Here is a 10331-nt window from a genome sequence, read left to right as displayed (position 1 = left end):
TTCGGGTGCTAGTCCTCGTTCTTTGATGGTGGTGGGTTTGAAGGATGTTTCCTTCATCTATCCTGAAAGGCTCATGAGGCAAATGGAGCGTCAACAAAAGGTGCCCGCTCAAGATACTCTTGTCCAAGAGAATGTTTTCCGGAACTCCGAGCATGTGGAGGTTTTCGAAAGATGGTGGGCCACTCGGCCGCTGTGGGAGGTACCAAACCCCGTTGCCACGACATGGGTGACTCCCGCTTATGTCAAGTGGTCACGTGCTCCGTCCTTGGAAGAGAGATCCAAATTCCGTAAGGACGAGGTTGTCGGCTTGAAGTATCGAGAGGTTGGTAAGGCCAACCGTGCCTTCTTTGAGGAGTATGTTGATGGAGCTACCCCCGATGTGATAAGACCACCGAAGAGGAGGAGTTCCGGCCCCAAGAATACGGTGAGCCGTGCATTGGCTCTTTTTGGGTCGAACATGGGGTCTTGTGCTAGACCGGAGGCCGTCGCCATTTTAGATCCGTTGAGGATCCGTTCCGAGGAGGAAGTCCATGCTAGGCGGGCCAACAAGAAGAACAAGGGGAAGATGTACCCCGAGGGAAAAGGCAAGGGTAGAATGGAAGAGTGAAGACCTCCATTACCCGTTTTATTATTATGTTGTATTATTGTTGTGAGTTTTTATTATGTTGTACTAGCTAGTTATTGTGTGTTTTATGCTAGTTTTATTATGTGAGGTGATTTAGTTGACACCTTAGCTTTGACAAGTTGTAGACTCATCGAGCTTTATTTGTTGTTGAAATTGTAATTCCTCCCATTATTAATTAAATAAGAGGATTGCTCGTGTCGAAAATTGTGAACGCTTGTTTCTTCCATCCATTTTGTAAAGGCAATTCGGCATGAATCGTCCTAAACATTTGCACTTGCGAAATGGAGTTTTTGTGGGGAGGGAGAAAGGCTTATTTTTGTATTTTGTGGGAAAGGGGAATGTTTTTCCCTTTTTCTTTTTTTGATGGGGATGTTTTTTGTATGTGGGGGTTTTTGTCGTATGGGGATGGTTGTTTTTGATTGTGGGGATGGTTGTATCCTTCTTGTGTAAGAAAAGACTGCCTACGTATTCACCTGAAGAGGTGAAATCAAACCATGATCGTGGTTCGAAATGTTTTGTGCATTTGATTAGGTTTTGTGGTTGTATCCCTCATGCATAAGAGGGACTGCCTACGTATTCACCTGAAGAGGTGAAATCAAACCATGCTCGTAGTTCAGGGAGTTTTTTTTTGTTTTAGTGCAAATGGATGTTGCCTTTGACAGATCAAAGGACCTTTGAAACGGGCAAGGTGCCACAACTTAGACTCAACAAAACATGCAATATCAAATCAGAACATGTTGAGGAACTTGACTTAAAGAGGGTTGCTAGTGGTAGAACTAGGCTTAGGTTGTTGGTTGCTATGGTTCAAGGGTAGTATCTCTTGAGTTGGTCTAGGTTGGTCGGGTTTGTAAAATCCTCCGCATCTAGGTCACTCAGTCTCACTGCGCCCCCCGAAAGTATTTTCTTGACCGGGTGTGGCCCGACCCAGTTAGGTTTGAATTTTCCCCTCGGATCGACGGGTAGCGGTGCTCGAACTGACTTGAGGACCAAGTCACCCTCCTTGATGTTCCTGGGTTTGACCTTCTTGTTGAACGCCCGTTGTATACGTCGTTGGTATAGTTGGACGTTGTGCAAGGCGTTGAGTCGCCGTTCATCTAGAAGAGTGAGTTGCTCGTACCTTCGACGGGTCCATTTCGCCTCAGGGACTTGACTCTCCAGTAGGATGCGTAGAGAAGGGACCTCTAACTCTACCGGTTGAACCGCCTCCATACCGTATGCTAGATAGAAGGGTGTGGCGCCTGTCGGTGTTCGAATGGAGGTTCGGTATCCCCAGGGTGCGAATGGGAGTTTGGTCGACCAATCGCGATAGTTGTCTTGCATCTTCTTGATAATGGTGACAAGAGTCTTGTTCGCTGCCTCCACCACTCCGTTAGTTTGGGGACGGTAGGGGGATGATCGGTGACGTTTGATCTTGTATTTGTCCAGCAAGGTCTGAGTTTACGCCCGGAAGTGAGAGCCTTGATCGCTGATGATTTCATGGGGTACCCCATACCGGCAGATGATGTTGTTTTGAATGAACTTGGCCACTTGTTTGGCGGTCAAGACTGCATATGACTGTGCTTCTACCCATTTGGTGAAGTAGTCGATGGCGACGAGGACGAAACAATGCCCCTTGGTGCCCACCGGGTTAACTTTCCCGATGATGTCGATGCCCCAGGTCGAGAAAGGCCAGGGTGACGTCATGGTGTATAAAAGGGATGGTGGTATATGTTGTATGTTGGCGAAGATTTGGCAATTCTGGCAATGTTTGACGTAGTTACGGCAATCGGCTTCCATGGTGGTCCAGTAGTAACCTAGTCGCATGATTTTTATGGTAAGCATTATTGCGCTCATTTAAGGGCCACATTCTCCGTCGTGGACCTCTCCCATGACTTTTTTGGCTTTGTGATGGTCAATGCAAAGGAGGAGAATTCCTTAGGGTGTTCTTTTGTATAGTTGATTTTGGTTTATCACGAATTGTGATGCAAGTAAACGGATGGCTCTTTGTCCTCTTTGATCAGAGTTGGGAGGGAATTCGTTTTTGGTTTTGTAGTTGAGGATGGCTTGGTACCAAGGTTCATCATGGCTTTCCTCGTCGTCGTTGATGGCACAAATGTGGGCTGGATCGCCCCTTATCTCGACACATAGGGGCATTGATGCCATATCGCCAGGTATGTTGATGAGCGCGGCAAGTTTTGCCAGGGCATCAGCAAATTGATTTTCCTCTCGCGGCAAGTGGAAGTAGTCGATTTGGTCGAAAACTCGGCCTCTTGATTGAGCTTTGCTCGGTATGGAGCTAAACGGTCACTTCGGATTTTCCATGATCCGGACACTTGATTGATGATAAGCCAAGAATCGCCGTGGACCCTCAGTCTTTTGATGCCGAGTGTGATGGCTGCTTGTAGGCCGATGGGGTATGCTTCATATTCAGCGGCATTGTTGGTGACGGCGAAGTCTAGCTTGACTAAGATCGGAACATGTTCTCCCTCTTGGGATATTAGAAGGATTCCTACCTCGAAGCCTCTCAGATTAGATGCACCGACGAAGTATAGGTCCCATGCGTCGGAATCGGCACAAAGGATGTCTTCGTCAGGAAGCGGCAATGTGTCAGTCGTTAGATCCTCGTTGACGGGATTCTCTGCCAGGAAATCGGCGACTGCTCTTCCCTTGATAACCTTGAGGGGTACAAACTTGAGATCAAACTCGGACAACATGAGTGTCCACCTAGACAACCTTCCGTTTAGTACGGGTTTTTCGAAGATGTATTTGACCGGGTCCATCTTGGAGTAGATGTGGACCGTATAGCTGAGCATGTAATGCCGCAGCTTCTTTGTTGACCATACTAGGGCAAGGCATGTCTTTTCCAGCTGGGTGTACCTTGTCTCGTACTCAATGAACTTTTTGCTGATATAGTAGATGGCTCGTTCTTCGTTGCCGACTGTTTGTGCTAGCATAGCTCCCATGGCTGTGTTGGTAACAGTCAGGTACAAGGATAAATGGATCCCTGATTGAGGTGGCATGGGGACATGAGGCTTGGATAGGATTTCATTTATCCTGTCGAAGGCCTTTTGACAGTCATCGTCCCAATCGGTGTGATCTGAGGCGCGAAGCTTTATGAATATCAGTTCACAAATCATGGTGAGCTTGGCAATGAAGCGGCTGATGTATTGGACCTGACCAAGAAATCCTCGAATCTCCTTCTCGTTCTTTGGCCGAGGCATTTGCTGAAGGGCTTTGATTTTGGTTGGATCAATCTCAATGCCTCTTTTGCTGACGACATGTCCCAAGAGTTTTCCGGAGGTGACCCCGAATGCGCACTTCTGAGGATTTAGTCTCATGTTGTATTTCCGCGGACGAGCGAAGAATTTCCGAAGGGCGTTGATGTGGCCGTCCCATTCTCTTGATTTGACGATCATGTCATCGATATATACCTCTACCTCCTTGTGCATCATATCATGTAGGAGAGTGGTAGCGGTTCTTTGATAGGTTGCTCCGGCGTTGATGAGGCCGAAGGGCATGACTGTGTAGCAATATGTACCCCATTGTGTAGTGAATGCAGTCTTGTGCATGTCTTCCTCAGGCATTTTAATCTGGTTGTATCAAGCATCATATCATGTAGGAGAGCATGCTCGGCAGTATTGTCCACCAGAATGTCAACATGTGGTAAAGGAAAGTCGTCCATTGGACTCGCCTTGTTCAGATCCCTGAAGTCGACGCAAACCCGAATTCTTCCGTCTTTCTTTGGTACGGGCACAATGTTGGCCACCCAGTCGGAGTATTCAGACACTTTGATGAACCCAGCCTCGAACATTATATCCACTTCTTCCTTGATTTTTAGGGCCCATTCAGGACGCATCTGGCGTAGCTTCTGTTTCACGGGTTTGGCTTCGGGCTTAATGGGTATCCGGTGCTCTCCGATTTCCCTGTCAATCCTAGGCATATCTCTGTAGGACCAGGCGAACACGTCCTTGTATTCGTGGAGGAGGTCAATGAACTGTTGTCTTTCCGAGGGGTCCAGGGTTGTCCCTATCCTAAGTTCTTGAGGTGTGTCGTCGGCTCCTACGTTAATAGGTTCGGTCGCCTCAATGATGGGGGTTCTGGTTTCCTGTTTGTCAAGTTCTTTGGCTAGGTGAGGTGGGTAGTCACTCAAGTCAAATTCCTCATAGTCATTCAGAATTGCATTGCAGTTAAATTGAGACGAGTCATAAGCAAACTTAGCGTTCATTAAGTTGACACGAGCGAAAATCTCGGAGAGGACAAACATCTCTTGGTCAGTCAGAGGCGACACAGTAGAGGAGGTGGCCCCTGGAACAGGCTTCAGGTTGTCACCTTTCGTGGGAGTGGGGATGACCCTTGTAGACTCAGCCTCTGAATCAGCCACGACCTTGTGATAAAACAGTGGGAAGGGGACCTTGACTGGGACATCAGGAGTGTTAGGAGCTATGACAGGCTCTGACTCCGACTAAGACTCAGATTCTTCTTCACTTCCCTCCTTGAATATAGGGCCTTCTCCAGTTGTGATCTTGAGAATACGGCCTTGGCGATCGGTCCACTTGACTGTTTTCCTCCATCCCTGTGTAGCTTTCTCCGGGTCAGTGTCGGAGATCAAGGCGGTCGGGTCGAATTGATTGTCCTTCAGGGCGATGTTGGTGATGTCCTCATAGTCGAGGTGCTTGATGTTATCTTCTCCAAAGAGGAGGGTGACAGCTTGTCTGTCGAGGCATGACGATGGCTTAGACTCGGTTGAAGCAGCTTCGATGTTGTCGGGGATGAAGTAGCAGTCCTGGAAGACTTCCACACCCGAGTACCTGGCCTTGGCCACAGGGTCATAGATCGGCTCCGGAAAGACATGGTAAAGCTCTGATTCTGCCTCGGGGACAAAGTATCCATTGAGGGTCAGATGATAGGGACGGAGGATAACCCCGTGCTTCTTGCGTTTTCGAACTAGGAGGTTCATCTCCTGGATATCTTCATTTGTAGGCTCGTATCCCAGTCCGAAGGGAATGTTGCGGACCTTAGCTTGTTTCAAGGGAGGTAAGGTGCTCTTCAGTGGATTGAGCGGTAGACCCGGTAAGTAACCCTGGCGCATCATGATGTGGTTGACTATGAGGTTAGCAAACGGGTCACAATCAAAGGGTGTTGATTCATCAGTTATGGCATTCACGGCTTGGAATCCCCACATTTCATTGTCATCTTCCTCAATGGTCTGGGAGGCTATTCCCTTTCTCATGACAGCTTTGATTGGGGAAGCAGGGATTGTGATTGTTTTCCCGTCGAAGGGGACCCTGATATTCTGGTGGAGAGTTGAGGTAACTGCCTTGACTGCGTGAATCTAGGGACGTCCCAGGAATATATTGAAAGAGGCGTCGATGTCGACCACCTGAAAACTAGTATGTCTTTCCAGTGGTCCGGTTGCGACAGTCAGAGTGATAAGCCCCGCGACCTTGCGGCGAGTGCCGTCGTAGGCGCGTACTCCTTGAGTTGTTGGGACCAAATCAGCTTCCTTAATACCCAGCTTGTGAGCAGTCTTAAGGGGAATGCATTCTGATGTGACCATAATTAGCGCATATTTAGCCCCCGAATTAGCCTTGTTCCCATGCTTTTTAGTGCATATTTAGGTCATTTATTGTCTTTAGTTCTTTGTTTTGCATATTCTTTGAGATTTTGATCCCTTGGTAAGAAAGGAGTGCAAATCTTGCATTTTCACGGCAAAACGAGACTAAATTGATCGAATTCAATGACCAAGCATCAAGGAGAGACAAGATTAGAAGGCCTTTGTACATATTATAGTAGATGAGCAATGTTGAGAAAGGATCCTTGAGTCCCCGAGGAAATCCCCAAGGAATTTATGAAGAAAAGGGAAGAAAAGAAGAAGAAATGTTGCTGAGGCACAATCCGTGCGGATTGTCTACAATCCGGCCGTCCTTCACATGCACAATCCGTGCGGTTTCATCCCAAGACGCTCGGGTTTGCAGCCACCAGAATCCGCCCGATTCACCGGCCGCCCGTGTTCCACCGCTGAAATCCGCCCGTCCCGACTCCAAAACGCACGGATTCCTGTACAGCGCAATTTCGTCTTCTCCAAGCTACAAAGAAAGAAGCCCTTCCTTCGAAAAATACCGGCTCCTCCCTGCTCAATCTAAAAAGTGTAATAACTAGTTTAGCCCTTAACAACCCTAATGCATACCCCTAATTTCCACTATAAATACCCCATTAGTCTAATTAGAAGAGCATGTTCTTCTTATCAATAATTAGAGTAGTTAATAACAATCAAATCTCTCTTTAGTATTGTAATCAACAATTAATCAAGTTCTAATACAAGTTTTATTTCCTTAATCTCTCTTTTGTTCATCCATTATTTTGGGTAATTGAAGATTATTTGGGTTATTATTGGGAGATTGACAACCTCTCAATCAAGCATCAAGTACTTCTTTTATCTTTGCTTTATTATTGGAATCATTAGTAGGTATAATTCTCTTAATCCCTCTAATAATTAATTACTTTCATTTATTCATCATGTTTCCTTTTGTTGGTATGATTGACAACCTTGCTAGCATGATCAACATGATAATGAGTGAGTAGTCTCTTAGCTAGGGTTAATGGGTGATTAGGGGAAACCAACATGGGGAATGATTCATGCTTAAATTAATATGCTTTCATGGTTTATTTGCTTGCTTGTTTTGATCTCAACTCATGCACATGTTATGTTTGATGAAATGCTAAGCCTATGAATCCTTCCATTTACTGCCATATCTTATCTTTTCAATGAGACTTGTAAGACATAACCCAACTCGAGTCTCATTAGACCATGCATGTTGTTGAGTAGGGAAGACTAAGTCGACTTGTAGGTGTTGTACAATCAAATCGATTCGGCTCCGGGACCCAAACTTTCCTAGGATTGTAAGATATAACCTAACTCAATCCATCACAACAATAATTGTTTGCTTATAATTTGAGAATATGTTTGTATGATCAATTCCCATGAATCCCCCATGACCCCATGACACCCTAGTGCTTTTTATCAATTGTTTACAACCCTTTCAATTCATCTTGCTTGTTTATTTCCATTGCTATTTAGTTTAGTGACCTTCTACATCAACCCAAATTGTGACACCCCTAAGACACCACTAGTTTCAATAGAAATCTCATTTCAATTCCCGTCCCTTGGGATCCGACCTTTACTTGCCTATTTACTAATTGTAGAGTTGTTTGTGAAGCTATAAATTGTGTTTTGATTCGGACGTGACCCAACGACCACATCTATTTAATTGTGAACACGAAACGGACCGATCAAAAATGGCGCCGTTGCCGGGGACGGTGTTTACTTGATTTAGATTTTCTTTTATTGTTATTAGTTGTGTCTTTCTTCGCCTTGGGGAAGTAAAACTCCTCAAGGTTTGTTCTAATTTTTTTCAAGTTGTTTGATATTTTGCATGTCTAGAAGGTCACAATGTGATTTGTTACCTTTTGACCGTGAAATTGAAAGAACCTTGACGAACAATAGGAGATTTGCTAGGAGGAATTTGAGAGGTATTAGTGAGGTTGTTCAACCAACTATTGAGTTCATCAACCCTTTTGCAAGAGAAGGAGAGGAGAACCCATTACAAAATACCCCACAAAATCAACCTACAATGCCTAAATTTTCGTCACATTCCGTACCCACCGAGGAGAACCTACCCAATGGTACTCCCACACCACAACATCTAACCGGAAATTTTATTGCCAAATCCGCCTTTATCCAATTAGTCGAAAGGAGCCAATTTGGGGGGATGCCTAGTGAAGACCCTCATTCTCATATGGAAACCTTTTGTGACTATTGTGACCGCGAAACAATGGTTGAAGGGCCTTGACAAGGCCACTCTCGGAATAGATTCTTGGAAGAAGTTGGCTCTAGCTTTCTACAAAAAGTTCTACCCAACGGAAAAGACTAACATGCTAAGAGCTCAAATTACGGGTTTTAAGCAAAGGGATGAAGAATCTTTATATGAAGCTTGGGAGCGGTTTAAGGGAATTTGTCGCTCATGTCCTCACCATGGACTTAGCGAATGGTTTTTGGTACAACAATTTTGGAACGGTTTATATGAAGATTCAAGGAACATTCTCAACATGGGATCAAATGGAATGTTCACCGAAGTTGATGACAATCAAACATGGAACAAGATTGAGGAAATGGCGGTCCATAACTCACAATATAGTAGACCTCGCAAGGCTACTAGAGGAGGAAGGCATGAAGTGGACTCCGTTACTCAATTGGGTGCTCAACTTAGTGCTCACATTGACACAATCAATTTGAAGTTTGAACAAGCTATGGCTAAACTTGAAGAAGCCTCAAAATCACCAAAGCATCATGTTAATGCCATGACGGCATCCTCATCAATCCCAAGTGGGATATGTGAGAATTGTGGACCTTTGGGACATGACCAAAGTGAATGTAGGGGAACAAATGAACAAGTGAATGCTTTCTAAGCATACAAGAGTGGTACCACTTATTCCAATTATTACAATGAAAACACCAAGTTTCACCCAAATCTCTCATACAAAAGCCAAAATTTTCAAAATCCTCAAACAACTTACACTCCACCTCCCATGAGAAACCAAAATCAAAGACCCTTTTACAACCAAAACCAAGGTTACCAAAATCAAAATCCATACAATCACCAAAATGACCAAGGTTTTGATGTTCAAAAAGCGGTCCTCCAAATGCAAAAGAATCAACAAGAGTTTTTCACTCAAATGCAAAAAGATAGTCAAGCAAAGGAAACCACCATCAAAAACATTCTAGCTCACACCAAGATGTTGGAAACACAATTGACTCAACTAGCATCTTTAAGCTCACAAAGACAAAAGGGGCAATTACCACCTCAAAGTAATCCCCCAAGACATGAAACGGTTAGTGCCATTCAGTTGAGAAGTGGTACAAGGTATGAAGCACCGAAGAAGCAAGTTGAGGATGAAGTTGTGGAAGCTAGTGATAAGGAAGAAATTGTGCAAAACTCCAAAGATGGAGAATCATCAAAAGAAGAAATTTCAAAGAGAAATGAAGACAAGGTCAAGGAGAAGGAGGCCATTGTGATAAGACTTCCTTTTCCAAGTCGTCAAGCCAATCCCAAATTTGATGACCAACTTGGAAAGTTTATGGAAATTGTGAAGAATTTGGAAGTCTCAATTCCCTTCACGGAATTAATCAATCACGTGTCGGCCTATGCGAAATACATGAAAGACATCCTCACAAAGAAGAAGTCGATCCAGAAACTTGAGACTATCGCCTTCACTAAGGTGAGTAGTGCAATACTTCAAGGGAGTTCACCTCCAAAACTAAAGGATCCGGGAAGCTTCTCAATACCGTGTACCATTGGCGACACCACGATCAACAAAGCCTTATGTGATCTAGAGGCTAGTGTGAGTGTTATGCCGAACTCGGTAAGTAAAAGGTTGGGAATGGGAGAGCTTAAATGCACCAATATCACACTCCAAATGGCCGATAGATCGACGAAGACACCATTAGGGATATGGGAAGATGTCCCCGTGCGAATTGGGAAGTTTTTCATCCCGGTGGACTTTGTCATTGTTGATATGGAGGAAGACTCCAACATTCCAATCATTCTTGGAAGACCCTTCTTACACACCGCGGGTGCAGTGATTGATGTAAAACATGGTGAGCTCACTCTAGAAGTGGGAGATGAGAGTATAGCTTTTAATCTTGACAAAACTATGAGAGCTCCCCGTT

At 44.9% G+C, this 10331-nt stretch overlaps 1 non-coding gene across 1 annotated transcript; it reads right to left on the bottom strand.

Annotated features, from left to right (window-relative positions):
• Positions 1-8536: 8536 nt before the first annotated feature.
• LOC141625518 (small nucleolar RNA R71) lies at positions 8537-8643 on the bottom strand. The gene has a single exon (XR_012535295.1). It is a non-coding gene; the product is annotated as a small nucleolar RNA R71 (small nucleolar RNA).
• Positions 8644-10331: the final 1688 nt, after the last annotated feature.

Source organism: Silene latifolia, chromosome X, assembly GCF_048544455.1.
Source record: "Silene latifolia isolate original U9 population chromosome X, ASM4854445v1, whole genome shotgun sequence".
In the NCBI taxonomy this organism is placed as follows: domain Eukaryota; kingdom Viridiplantae; phylum Streptophyta; class Magnoliopsida; order Caryophyllales; family Caryophyllaceae; genus Silene; species Silene latifolia.
Note: the sequence above shows the minus strand (reverse complement) of the source record. Positions and strands in the feature narration are given on the sequence as shown.